Raw genomic sequence first — 12,985 nt, 5'->3', positions numbered from 1 at the left:
CCACAGTCTCACTCTTCTCACATCCTCACCATTTGTTTCTCTGTATGCTCACATGCCTCCGGGAGCAACTGCTCAGGACAATCCTTCCAAAATGACGCCCAGTGCTCGCTCTAAGAGGAATTGTGAATATAATTTGCTCCAGTTCTTCCTTTAAGCGATGCTTTGGCACATCATTTTGATTGGAGCTCAGCAACGTCTCTGAAGGCCCAAACTGTTAGATGATAATACAAGATTTAAATTCAGGGAGCAAGTTATGGGTCCAGTTGGGGTGTGCTCATTGCTGATGTAGGGCAGCTATGAATAAAAGAGATTCCAGAATCCCCCAAATTGATTACCCAGGTTCAAACCTTAAGCTATTTCATTTACTAGTTGTGTGAACCAAGGCATGTTATTTAACCCCAGTGTGCCTCATTTTTCCTTATCTGTGAAGTGGGGGTAAAAATAGTATTCACCCACTAACATTGGTTTGACATTGACATGAGATGACTTCTGTAAGGTGTTAACATAAAGGGAAGGGGGGTGAAGACTATATGGGATCTCTTTGTACATTTTGGCAACTCTTCTGTTAAGTCTAAAACTGTCTCAAAATAAAATATACATTAAAAAAAGAATAAAAGGAACTTGATCAAGACAACAAAAGGCAGGAAAGAGAAAAGCAAACTGTAGTTATGCTTCCTTTCTCACTCTACATGTTCTAAGGACATGGGGAATAAATGAAATGAAGTGACAGTTCCTTGAGGAGCTGTCAAGAAACAAATGACAACAGGTAAGGGTAGGTGCTCTGGAGAAAAATAAATCAAAGTGAAGGGTGAAAGGATGGATGTGGGGCTGTGTTAAATAGAGAGCTAGGGGAGACATCTAGATGATAGAGGTGAGGTGAGCAAGAGTGTCTGGGGGTGGGGGACACTCCAGACAGAGGGGACAAGCGTGTCAAGGCTCTGATGGGGAGTGTGCTCAGTGCATTCCAGGAACATCAGGAGACCTTGTGGCTGGAGTGGAGAGAGTGAGGCAAGGAGGATATGAGATGGAGATAGGGCAGAGGCTGTGCTGTGTGGTGCCTTGTAGCCATGGGGAGGGGGAGCTTCAAGCCGAAGTGTAAGAGGAATCTCTGAAGGGTCTGCACTAGGAAGTGATTTAATCTAATTCAGCTTTTAAGAAGCTCCTTTTGGCTGCTGAGTGGGAACTGAGACAAGTCAGCACATCGACCACTGCAGAGGTCCAGGATTAAGTGGTATTGGAATGTGGAAGGAGGAGGAAATTAAGGAGGTCTCCAGGGTTTTTAGCTTAAGCAGATATGTTCCATTCAGTGTGGGGGAAGAGTGGAGGGGAAGCAGGATGGAACTGAGTAGAAAACAGGCTTCATTTTGGATATGCTTGTGTCACCAATTGGACATCAAATTAAAAATGTGGAGTTTGAAATTCAGGAGAGATTGTTCTGGAGATAAAGATTTGAACACCGTCAAAGCACATATGGACTTTAAAGTCATCTAGGGAGAGCTGTAAGGAGAGGAGAAGAGAGGGCCAATGACTAGTGAGACCTGGGTCAGGTTAGCATTTGGGAACTGGGATGAAGACAGCCTGGGAAGAAGTTGGCGAGCGGGGAGGACAGCCATTGGAGTGAGGGTTTTAGAAGCCAAGTCAGAAACAGTATTAAGGAGAAAAGAGTGATTCTCTGGTTCCAACACTGGGCTTGGCACGGTGAGGTCAACGTTATCTTGACAATACTAATTTCAGTGGAGTGATGGGGATGAAAGCCTGGCTGGAGCGGGCTCGAGAGAAAATGGGAAATGGAGAGCAGAGACAGCAAGATTCATTTTTAGAGTTTTCCCTTGATAGGATGCAGAGAAATGGGGTTGAAGCTAGAGGGGAATTTAGATAAAAGGTGAGCTTTTCCTTTTAAGATGGTGGGTGTGCTATCTCACAGGCTGGTTGAGATACACCACTGAAGAGGAGGGAATTTGATGATGCAAGACAGAGAGGGGGCAAGAGGGAGAAAGAGAGGACGGTGTGGATATGAATGGAGAGGGTGATCTCTGAGCACAGAAGTTCACCCACCACAATGTAACACCTGCTACTGCTTCATGTATATAATATCTTCTTGAATTTTTGCTGAGGATATTAATGAAGGGAATTTTAATGCCTATTATGTTTTGCTGTTGATTCCATTGTCTCGGCTGTTGGATCATTTGTGGCGTTAGTGCAGCTTTTTCATAACTTTAATTTCTCTCAGGGTCGTGGTGATTATCATCAATTGTCAACCCTTCTTTGATTTGAATTTGAGAAGCCCTGGTCTCCCACCAGTGAGACCTCCGTTGATTGGGGATGGGGGTGGGGGTGGGGGATATTTGGTTGGGTTAAGTGAAATAATAGCTTATTTTTTGGGGTGGGACCTTTCTGCTTCTTCTGGGGTCTGACCCTCTTTATCTTTGTGGCCTGGGGTGGGAAAATCTGCTTCAGCCACCGCTCAGCCCAGAGGGACAGAAGGAACAACTATTTGGACCAGCTACTCTGACGAAGACTCCCTACTCCATCACCCTGATGCTGATCAAGATCTTCCATCCCAGTACCCATCTCTCATCTACAGCCCCTGTCCTTTCCACATGTCTGGGTTGCTGTTATTTCTGTCCCCCATCCCCATCCCAACCCATCAACATGGTTCTCTTTTTCACTCTATCTTACAGGAATTACCTATCATTTCTGGCTTCCTTATGATAGCATTTCTTACTTTCTGTTGCCTCTTATGGATTTTTTTTGGCAAGTCAATCTTTCTTGTTATCTCCAAAGATTTGGGGAAGGAAGGACGTAAGTGTGTGAGCATGGCATACCATTTTGATCCTATTTTTCAATATTCACTTCCTTAGAAAACTTGTCCGGTGTCAACTCTTCCTCTCGAGCTCAGTGTTTTCACCTTCATCTCAAGCTCAGGAATTCCCCAAACAAATATGTCATCTTCCTTACTAATTCCATCTCCTTTTGGACTTTTCTGTTTTAAGAATTGTCACTACCGTTCTCTGTGCTCCCATCATTTGAAACACATGGCATCTTTGATTCATCCCCTAGTTGCCTTCCCGTGCCTGGGTCTACTCTGCTCCGTGTTAACTGTGTTAACTGTTGGGGTCCCTCTCTCTCGTCAAGGCTTCAGGTTCACTCTAGGCTTGCCTTCATCAGGCCCCACTGAGGCCTTCCTTCCTCCTTCTGCTTGCACATCATTCTGGCCCAATGCACCCTTGGCTCTACTCCCCAACTCCTTTAGAATTCCCCTTTGGGTCTCTACTGCTCCATTCAGACACCTTCAGTGACTCCCCACTCTCCACTGGCCACACCCCAACACTTAGTCTAGAAAATATGAAAGGAAGGACCACCAAAACAGACAGTGAAGCTCCCTGGGTAAAAGATACCGAAAGAAAATGTTATTTTTCCAATATATTCACCAATACCTATTTCTTTCCCCCAAGAAATTAGTCTTTTTAGGGCCTTTTATCAGCATGAAGAGTTAAAAAAAAAAAAAAAAGAATTGTTCTTTAGGTCAAAGGAATCTCCTTTAAGAATGAGGATGTGGTACTGATCAATTTGAAATCTAAAATTAATCCTCAAGAAAAAGGTAAAAAAGAAAAAATCAGTTTTTACAGGTGTGGGAAAGCTCGTTGAGGCACAGGGAAGTTTATATTTTTATCTTGTTGCTGTGAGGAAGCGGGCGGTGAGAACGACAGTTAAAAGGCCCCACAGATCCACACATCTCGGCTTGTCTGGGATACATTTGAACCCCAGTCCTCCTATAATTAGGAAACCCAGATGCTGAGGTCCACAGCCTTGCTCACCGCAGGCAAAGCCCCTGCTCGCCTCCCGGGGAGGGCATTCTAGACGGGGCTTTTTGACTTTATTTTTGCAGAAGATTCACCCAGGATGGAAACACCAGAGTTGATTGATGGCCTGGGCCAAGCTGCCTTTTTTACCCCCTGGTGCTTGAGATGCGGGCTCAGGCTGTGGCTTCAGCCAACGGCAGCAGGGCGCCAGCTCAGATGGCTGTGGAATCCCACAGACGGTGCCTTATTTCCGGCAGATGTCCCAGATACCAGACAGGAGAGCCCACCACAAACATGGTTGCGTAAAAAAAGAATGTCTGCTCAGTCTGACAGGCCAGCCAGAGGATCATCACGCCCGGCTTGGAGCATGGAAGGGTCCAGAGAGATCTTGAAGAGTGTCCCTGCTTCAAGTGGCAAACCAGGCCTCTTCTTTTCAGATTCCCAAACCCCGGGGGCCCCTGCAAAGTCTGGCTGCTCATATGAGGGGACAAGCTGCAGCAGACGTCTCCCTTCTCTGCTCTGTTGCCAAGTTTGATGTTGAGGGTAGGGACATCGGAGTTTATACGCAAGGAAAGCAGCAGCAACTGCTAATGGTGTGCCTGGCACTTTGGTTTCATCAATCGGTTCCCTCAGTGCATAAATGAGAGTGGTCTCTGAGCAAGGCGAGATTCCAGGCATGGGGTCACAGCAGTGAATACAAGACTGAAAATATCTGCAGTTATGCACTTGCATTTAGCAGACAGGCATGGGAACTGTTCAGTTGAAAAACTGAGTTATGTTTACTGCCTAGCATGTCAGATGGAGTCAAGTGCTCTGGAGAAAACAATAAAGGAGAGCAAAGGTGAGAGGGAGTCGGCAAGGGCAGGGAAGCCGGCGTTCCACGTTTAATGTGTTGTTTAGAGAAAGCCTCCCTGATAAGATGACATTTGTGCAAAATAGAGACAGGTGAGGCAACCGGCCTTGGAGATATATGGGGCTTTCTGACTCTTTCTAGCATCTCCCACTGTCCTCTTTGTCTGAGGTGCTGGGCCCTTACAGATGGGGAAACTGAGGCTGAAGCTCTCGGGCCCCTAGCCTGGAGACCGTGAGCTGGGATTTGTGCCCAGCATCTAAAGCCCTTTTCCCAAGAAACACAGGAAGATAATTGCTCTGAGCATGAAGGCAACCAGAAAGACTTCATGTACAGATGAATGGGCTTTATGATTGGAAAGCATACTGAAAAATGGTTAGCATGGGAAAATGGGGGTTTTATATATGTTTCCACAATAAAAAAACAAAAACAAAACAAAAAGTGACCCCAGAGATATAGCAACTTGGGCACACAGATTCAAGTGCCTTCTGATACCTACTCCTTCTCCCACACCACCTCCCCTTGCCCTTTCCTTCTTCCCCAGCTCCAGGTACCAGCTTAAAGCTTCAGTTTGGCCTTTTTCTGACTTGTACATTCTTTTGTGCCCTCCTTGTGTTCTCCTGTTCCTTGCCCCCTCAGTTTCACCCACCCTTTTCCTCCCCTTTGCCCTCTGTTCTCCCTGTCATTGCTGCCTCTTCTCTCTCCTCTCTCCCTTTTGGCCAGACCATTTCATGAACAGCTGAATCCTTCTCCCTTTTTGGTGCAAACTCATTAGCACACTTAAGTTTTCCAGCTAGATCCACTCAGCAGATACGTCTCTGAAATGGGCTGTTCTGGTTCTCCCCAGAAAACCAGCAGGGCTGCCTCTGTCCCCGTGTACTGAGGTGGTAAAACCGCCCAGCTTGGAGGAACTGCCAATCCCAGCTCTCAGATAACTGTAACATAAGAGGATCAGGTTCAGATGATGGGGTTGCACAACAGATGGAAAGACAGAAAGACCCAGCTTCTGCCACCTCCACCTGGGAGGAGGCCGAAGATCTGGTGAGGAGAACTTCAGGCAAAGGAGGCAAATTCTCGCTTCGCCGCTCAACAGCTGTGTGACTTTGGCTAAATCACTGCACCTCTCTGTGCTTTGGGTCTCTGAGGGTAATAAAATCTGCTCTAGGTTTGTTTTGACTCCCTGGTAGGGTTGCAGTGAGAATAGAACAAAGTATGACAATACTTTGAAAAGGAAACTGTGCTGTGAGTTCCTTCAAGATTTGTGCATTCTCAGACTTCAAGGGATGCAACCATGTGTGATGCCTGAGTGTACAGTGTTTCTGTCCTACAGTAGTTTGTTTATTATGATTTATTTTTACCTTTTTCAAACCGTGGACTTACTTGGTGATATGAAGTTATGGACCCCTTCTCAGAATAATATTTTTAAATGTGTACAAAATACTCACTGTATCGAAGGAAACCAATCACACATGTTCATCTGCAACAACTGTGATGTGTCATGAAAAGATCTGAGATTTCTATGGCTGCAAGACGGCAACTTCTGCTAATGTCACTGTGGCTTGTTGACCACATTCATAACTGAGGTCAGTACCAAAGTTCAGTTAGAAATTGGTGAAAATAAAGATGGGTTTTCCCCATCCATGTTCACACATTCTCTCCCTCCAAATTTAATCCATGGACCCCAGACTAAAAATGCATCCTTCTCTATAGGTCTAGATAAAAAATAAACCAGGTGATACATCCTGAAGACGTCCTGTTGAGTGAAATAAGCCAGGCACAAAAGGACAACCACTGGATGATCTCACTGATATAAAATAATTTTATTATGCAAATTTATGGAGCCAGAGATTAGAATACAGGTTACCAAGGGGCAGGGATGGGGGTGGTGAATGGGAGTTAGTGATTAAATGGTACAGAGTTTCGGTTTGAGGTGACAGAAAAGTTTTGGTAATGGATGGGGGTGAGGGTAGCACAAAGTAGTGAATGTAATTAACTGAACTGTATATTTGAAAGTGGTTAAAATGGGAAATTTTGGGTTGTATATATGTTACCAAAATAAAATTTTTTAAGAAAACCATAGAAAGGTACAACACAAAGAGTGAACCCTAATGTAAACTATGGGCTTTAGTTAATAGTATAATTATAGTAATATTGGTTCATCAATTGTAACAAAGTTATGCTAATGCAAAATGTCAGTAATAGGGAAAACTGCCTGTGTATGTGTGTGGGAACTCTATACTTTCTCTATGGTTTTTCTATAAACCTGCAATTGCTCTAATAAAAAAAAATTGAAGAAATAAACTAGGTCAATTATTTTATTTGGCCGTTTAGATGAACGGTTTCAAATTCTTAAAGAGTAAAATGAGACGAAAATTCCATATTTTTACTGAGATCTCTTTTGTTTTGTTTTTTAATTATTGACTTCTTTGTCCTGCAAAGGAGACTGTTCTACCTAAAGGCCTGAAAAAGTCTTACTGCTGAAAATTAAATGAGAATGTAGGCTGCTGTTTTGCTATTAGGGGCTGACTTTCTAATGGGGATTTTTCATTTTGCACCTTGAGGTGTAAATGATGCCTTCTGGACAAGGAGAATCAGGAGTTTCCCTGAGGCAGCTTTGCATAGATGCTGGTTGTTTGCAGGGCCTCCCAGTATCAGATCTAGGAACAACTTCCCCTGGGTGGAAAGAAAGACAAATTCCAGACATGAAGCTTCTTTGGGGGAAGGACTTTCTCAACACTGGGGCTAAAAGAATGTCCAACAGGCCGAGCTACCCAATTCCTGTGCTGACAATGATTGTCAAGAAATATTTTGAATACATGATGCAAATATTTTTAAAAACATTACAGTGCGGTTTGTTACATGGCTGGAATAAAACCTTATGGAGAAGAGATGGGGAAGACTTATTACCAATATAACTTTTTTTGAAATAAATATAGGAATATGAAATAGATTAATACCTCTCATTTTGATTTAAAAGCCCACAACCAAATGCAGTTTACTTAAACCTTTCTCCATTCAGTAATAAAATAATCTTCACAGAGGAAATGGAATATAGTAAATAGATGTAGGCCATTCTGCAGAATATTTCATGCCTAAACATGACATCTGTCTAAATCAAGACATCTGTCACATGCATAAAATAAGTTGGCAGTGTTGAGAGTTGCAATTTACGTTGAGCAGTGCAAAGAAATAGGGGGCATGAGGTAGAAGTGGGTCCCTGGGGTGGCGGAGGTGGGAGTTGTAGGAGGGATGGGGGTAGTGGGGGGGGGCTCATATTCCCCTCTGACTAAAGAGAGACCCTGCTACTGTATTAAAGTTTAAACAATGACAACAACTGGCACCAAACCCAAGCTCTTTTTTCCAAATTAAAATAAACCTAAATCATCTCAGAAATCCGCCCGTCTTCCACAAAGTATAGCTTTCTCCCCAGGACGGCTCTTGAGGCGGAATTCCGCCCACAGATTCCAGATCCTCAACACTGGCTGCTCCTTAGGCCTACCTGGAGAGAAGCAAAAGGTTACCAAAGCCTGAGACCCCCCTGGCCCCAGAAATTTGAAGTTAATTGGTCTGGGCTGGTCAGGCCATCGGTAATTTTCAAAGCTTGCCTGGGGGATTTATTGGGTAGCCCAGGCTGCACTGGGCTGTACAGGATTTTTCTCTTGCCCTGCCCGGTCCTGGTGTCCCCAGCCCTGGAAGTGCTCCAGTGGGCTCTGGGGCTGGCTGGGGGTCCCTGAGCACCGAAGGATGGCCAAGAACACCATGCAACTGCCAATACCTCCCCCTCCACCCCCACCCCCAACATTTATATGAACCTGTTAGAAGCACTGAGAAAAGAAAAAAAGGTCACCCATCTTGGCACCACCCCAATTTTGTTCCAGCTCCTGAGTTGGTCTCTTTCATCTGGCTCAGTGTCTCTTATTTTGGAGAGCTTTGTTCATTTTTATACTATCATACTCACAGCACATAAATTTTACATCCTGTTTGATTTATTTACTGTCCAATAAACATATTTGTATGATATTGTGTTATCTTCATAAACATCCTTTTCAATGGCTTCACATTTTTCTGCTGAGTTGATGCATAACATTTTGTTCATTTCCCCAGTCCCTTATTGCTGGAAACTTGTTGTCATTTCAACTTTCCACTGCTCTTCCTATGTTAGAATTATTTCCTTGGGATACACAAGTCTGCTGTGCTCTGCACAACTTTGGGGGGTGCCATGTAGGTCAGTCATGAGATATTCAATATTCCCTGAGATTAGGTGCTCAGAAATAGGACGCTACCTTCCTGGGGGTTAGTCTCTGCCCACTGGTATCTCATTTAACCAGACCCTTTTCAATAATACAGCACTCCACTATTTGTCAGCTCCCATAGGCCATGCACCATCTGCAGTAACCTTGAACTGATTTCCCGTGGTGCACTGCCATCCTTTGTGGGGGCTCTCATCCTCACCCTCCCAATTTGGAGCATGGACCCCACTTGCCTTGGTCTAAGAGTCTTGGGCAACGAGGCTGAGGGAGGGTGTCTCCCTGGCAAAATCCCTCTCTTCACCTTTGGGTTGGCCTTGACATCTGGAGGAACCTGTCCACAGCGGAAGACAGAAAAGGAAGACACACTTGACCGAAATCAGGTGCTTGTGCATGTCATAGGTTTTATTTATTTTTTTTACTTAAGAAGAGACCATTCTTGATCCTTAAATAGCTCATCAAAGTGTTGGAAAGACGCATTACCTGATGTTTCCTTGAGATAAGTGCTATGTCAGTATAATGTACTCTCCATTTGCTAAAATAATAGTGTCATGTGGCTAGGAATGCCAATTTTCTTGGTGTTTTTGAATTAATCACATGGTCATTAGTCCTTCTTCCACTCTCATCTTGAGCCTCTATGGCCCCCTTTTGCTTATGGGACTTTTTGAGTTCTAGTTACCCCAGTGCTCAGCCCGTGGCTGAGTATATGTATTCTGCAAAGAGAGGAGCCCCTAGATTTTCCAGAGATGAGATGTCAAGCACCCTGGAAAATGCCGGTTCCCGTGGGAGGGCTTGGAGCAGAGTTGAGCTCTGGGTTCTTGCTAGAGGTCACTGCAGTGTCTTTGAAGTTTAGAGACACTCCTTTGTGCCGTGGGCTGGCTCTCTCACTCCCTCTTTGCTTACTGACACCAGTTTCTTATTTTCTGTGACCAAACCCAGCAGTTCAGGAGATTGCTGACTGGTCATGGAAACCAAAGGGGTGAGAACTTTTTGGGTGTCAGTTTGGTAATTATTTCTGGTGAGACAGTTTCACAGTTGCCATGGGGGGGGGCAGGAGGAACAAGTGAGTATAGCCTGCATTCTTGGTGATGATACGTCTTTTTCTCTCTCTCTCTTTTTTTTTTTTGAACTGCAAAATAAACTACAGAATAATTCTTGGTAGATTGTCATTGCAGCCTGAGTGGCAGAGTGGACCACTGTCATAGCTGTGCTTGACCTTCTTGACAACTGTGAGGAGCATGGGGCCCCAACCTTGCCTGGAGAGTGGAATCACCTGGGGAATCAAAATATGAGATATCCTTGCATGCCCATCATCCCAGAATAGTCTGTTTAAGTGGGTCCGGGTGGGGCTTGGGTGTCAGGAATCTCGCAGCTCCTCAGGTATTCTGCAGCTGAGTTTGAGAATCAATGCATGGGATATAATTTCTTCAGTGACACCCAGCAGAATGAAGGATTCTATTCCTTGTATTTATAAGGCTTCCTCTTACTTTACAATATTAAACTTCTACACCTATGTTTACTGAATGTGCCAGTTTGGATGTATTATATCCCCCCAAAATGCCATGTTCTTTGATGCAATCTTGTGGGGGCAGACATATTAGTATTGATTAGGTTGCAATCCTTTGATTAAATGTTTCCACGGAGATGTGATTCAACCAACTGCGGACAAGAACTTTGTGGATAATTTCCATGGAGATGTTACCCCACCCATTCAGGGTGGGTCTGAATTAAATCACTGGAGCCATATAAATGTGCTGACAAACAGAAGGAACAGAGGGCAACTGAGAGTGAAATTTTGGAGAGAGCAGCTGAGAGACACATTTTGAAGACAGCTGTTGGAAGCTGACACTGACAGTTTGGAGAATGTCATTTTGAAACACAACCTGGGAGCAAGCAGATGCCAGCCACGTGCCTTCCCAGCTAACAGATTTTCGGATGCCATCAGTGATCCTTCAGTGAAGGTATCCTGCTGTTGATGCCTTACCTTGGACACTTTATGGCCTTAAGACTCTAACTTTGTAACCAAATAAACCCCGTTTATAAAAGCCAATCAATTTCTGGTATTTTGCATGACGGCAGCATAAGCAAACCAGGACGCTGAATCCTTCAAGTTTCGAGCCTGCCTGCATAAATCTAGGTATGGGGTTAAAACCTAACACATATATTAATTACTTTGCAAGTCAGTGATTACTAACCAGTTAACCAGATTTCACCACATATCAAAACCTAGCTAACTAGCTTGGCTAAGTAGTCACAGTTTCAAACCTTGGTTTGATCTACTATGCCCAAGCTGTTGGTGAACTCCTTGATTATCTTCTCAGCTAGCTCTTTCCTCTCCAGATGAGGAAACTGATACTAGACTTGGGAGGGCAGAATGGACTCATCAGTCCAATGGTCACCTATTTTTTGTCCTTGAAGATTCACAAGCCCACCAGCGATTTACCACAGGCCCTAAAACATTTACTTAATGCCTGGAGCTACTTTATCTTCTTCCTCTTGTGTCTATAGAAGAGAAGATGATAGAAAGAGCCTGATTGCCAGCTCTTTCTGCCAGCTCTTGACAAAAAATCACAGCCTCCAAGTGAATTGCTTCTAAAAGGCAGAAATCACATCCCTAAGACTTTGCTGAATCATCAACCGACTCGTGTAAAAATCTGATATTTTATTAGAAAATCTCAGACTTGTTAAGGATGCTAAACTTAAACAAGGAATAATTTAATTTTCTTCATTAGCTTACATTTTCTAAACTATCTCTCTTGTATGTCCTGTGGATTAAGCTAATTTCATTTATATTCCCCAACTCAAGCTTAATCCATAAAACTGACAGTTCTTTTTTTTGGTTTCAAGACTATTTTTATACCTGTACTATTAAGTATAGCCCGTCATTTACAATAAGGTTCACTGTGTTACCCAGACATATGTTTTATCCTGTGATTTTTATTCTGGTAACATATATGACCTGATATGTCCCTTTTTAACCACATTCACATACTGAATTCAGTGCCGTTAATTACATTCACAATGTTGTGCCACCATCATCACCATCCATTACCAAAACTTTACAAGCAACCTAAATAGAAATTCTGCACAAATGAAGCATCAACTCCCCATTCTGTACCCCCAACCCAGCTTTTGGTGACCTATATCCAAATTCTAACTCTATGAGTTTGCTTATTCTAATTATTTCATATCAGTGAGATCATACATTTGTCCTTTTATGTCTGGCTTATTTCATGCAACCTGATGTCTTCAAGTTTTATCCATGTTGTTGCATAAATCAGGATTTCATTCCTTTTTACAGCTGAATAACATTCCATCATATGTATACGCAACATTTTGTTTATCCACTTGGGTTGCTCGCATCTTTTGGCAATTGTGAATAATGCTGCCATGGACATCAGTGTGCAAATATCTCCATGAGTCCCTGCTTTCAGGTCTTCTGGGTATAAACCTAGTAGCGGGATTGCCGGGTCATATGATAATTCTGTACTTAACTTTCTGAGAAACCGCCATACGGACAAATTGACTTTTAATGCATCATAAAGGCATTTTAATTCACAACAGTTGATCAGATTCCTGTTTACGTCAGAAGAAAGAAATAAGGAAGAAAGGTTAAGCAGAAAAGATGCGAGGCTTATCACTATTTTGTAGATTTTTTTTTTTTTTTAATTCCCTTTGGTTGGCTGGGCCTGCGATTCCATAGCTGAGACTTCACGGCGTTGGGGCTTTCACCCCGCGCGTAGTGCAGTCAGCCGTGGTGGTGGATGAGGTGGCCTCTCCACGCTGGCATAAGTTAGCATCTAACCTCCAATTGCTATGTATCTATTTTAATAGTATAATCGTTTTAAAGAGCAAGATTGCAATATTCCGGCAGGTGATCAGATGATTTAGCAATTTTCCCCACCCGTCTTCTTTGATCCTGCCTGGGCTCTGCCCCCGCCCCCGTGCCTCCCCGCCCCCATCCCACAACGCTTATTATCTCCCTGACCATGGGAAACTGAAGCTTGTCTTGCAAATTTTCTCTTCTCTTTCATTGTTTCAAACACAGAAACTGTTGCTCTCCAACAAGTCTTTAGACCCTTGTT

This window comes from Choloepus didactylus, chromosome 10 (assembly GCF_015220235.1).
Source record: "Choloepus didactylus isolate mChoDid1 chromosome 10, mChoDid1.pri, whole genome shotgun sequence".
In the NCBI taxonomy this organism is placed as follows: Eukaryota; Metazoa; Chordata; class Mammalia; order Pilosa; family Megalonychidae; genus Choloepus; species Choloepus didactylus.
This window is presented reverse-complemented; position numbering follows the sequence as displayed.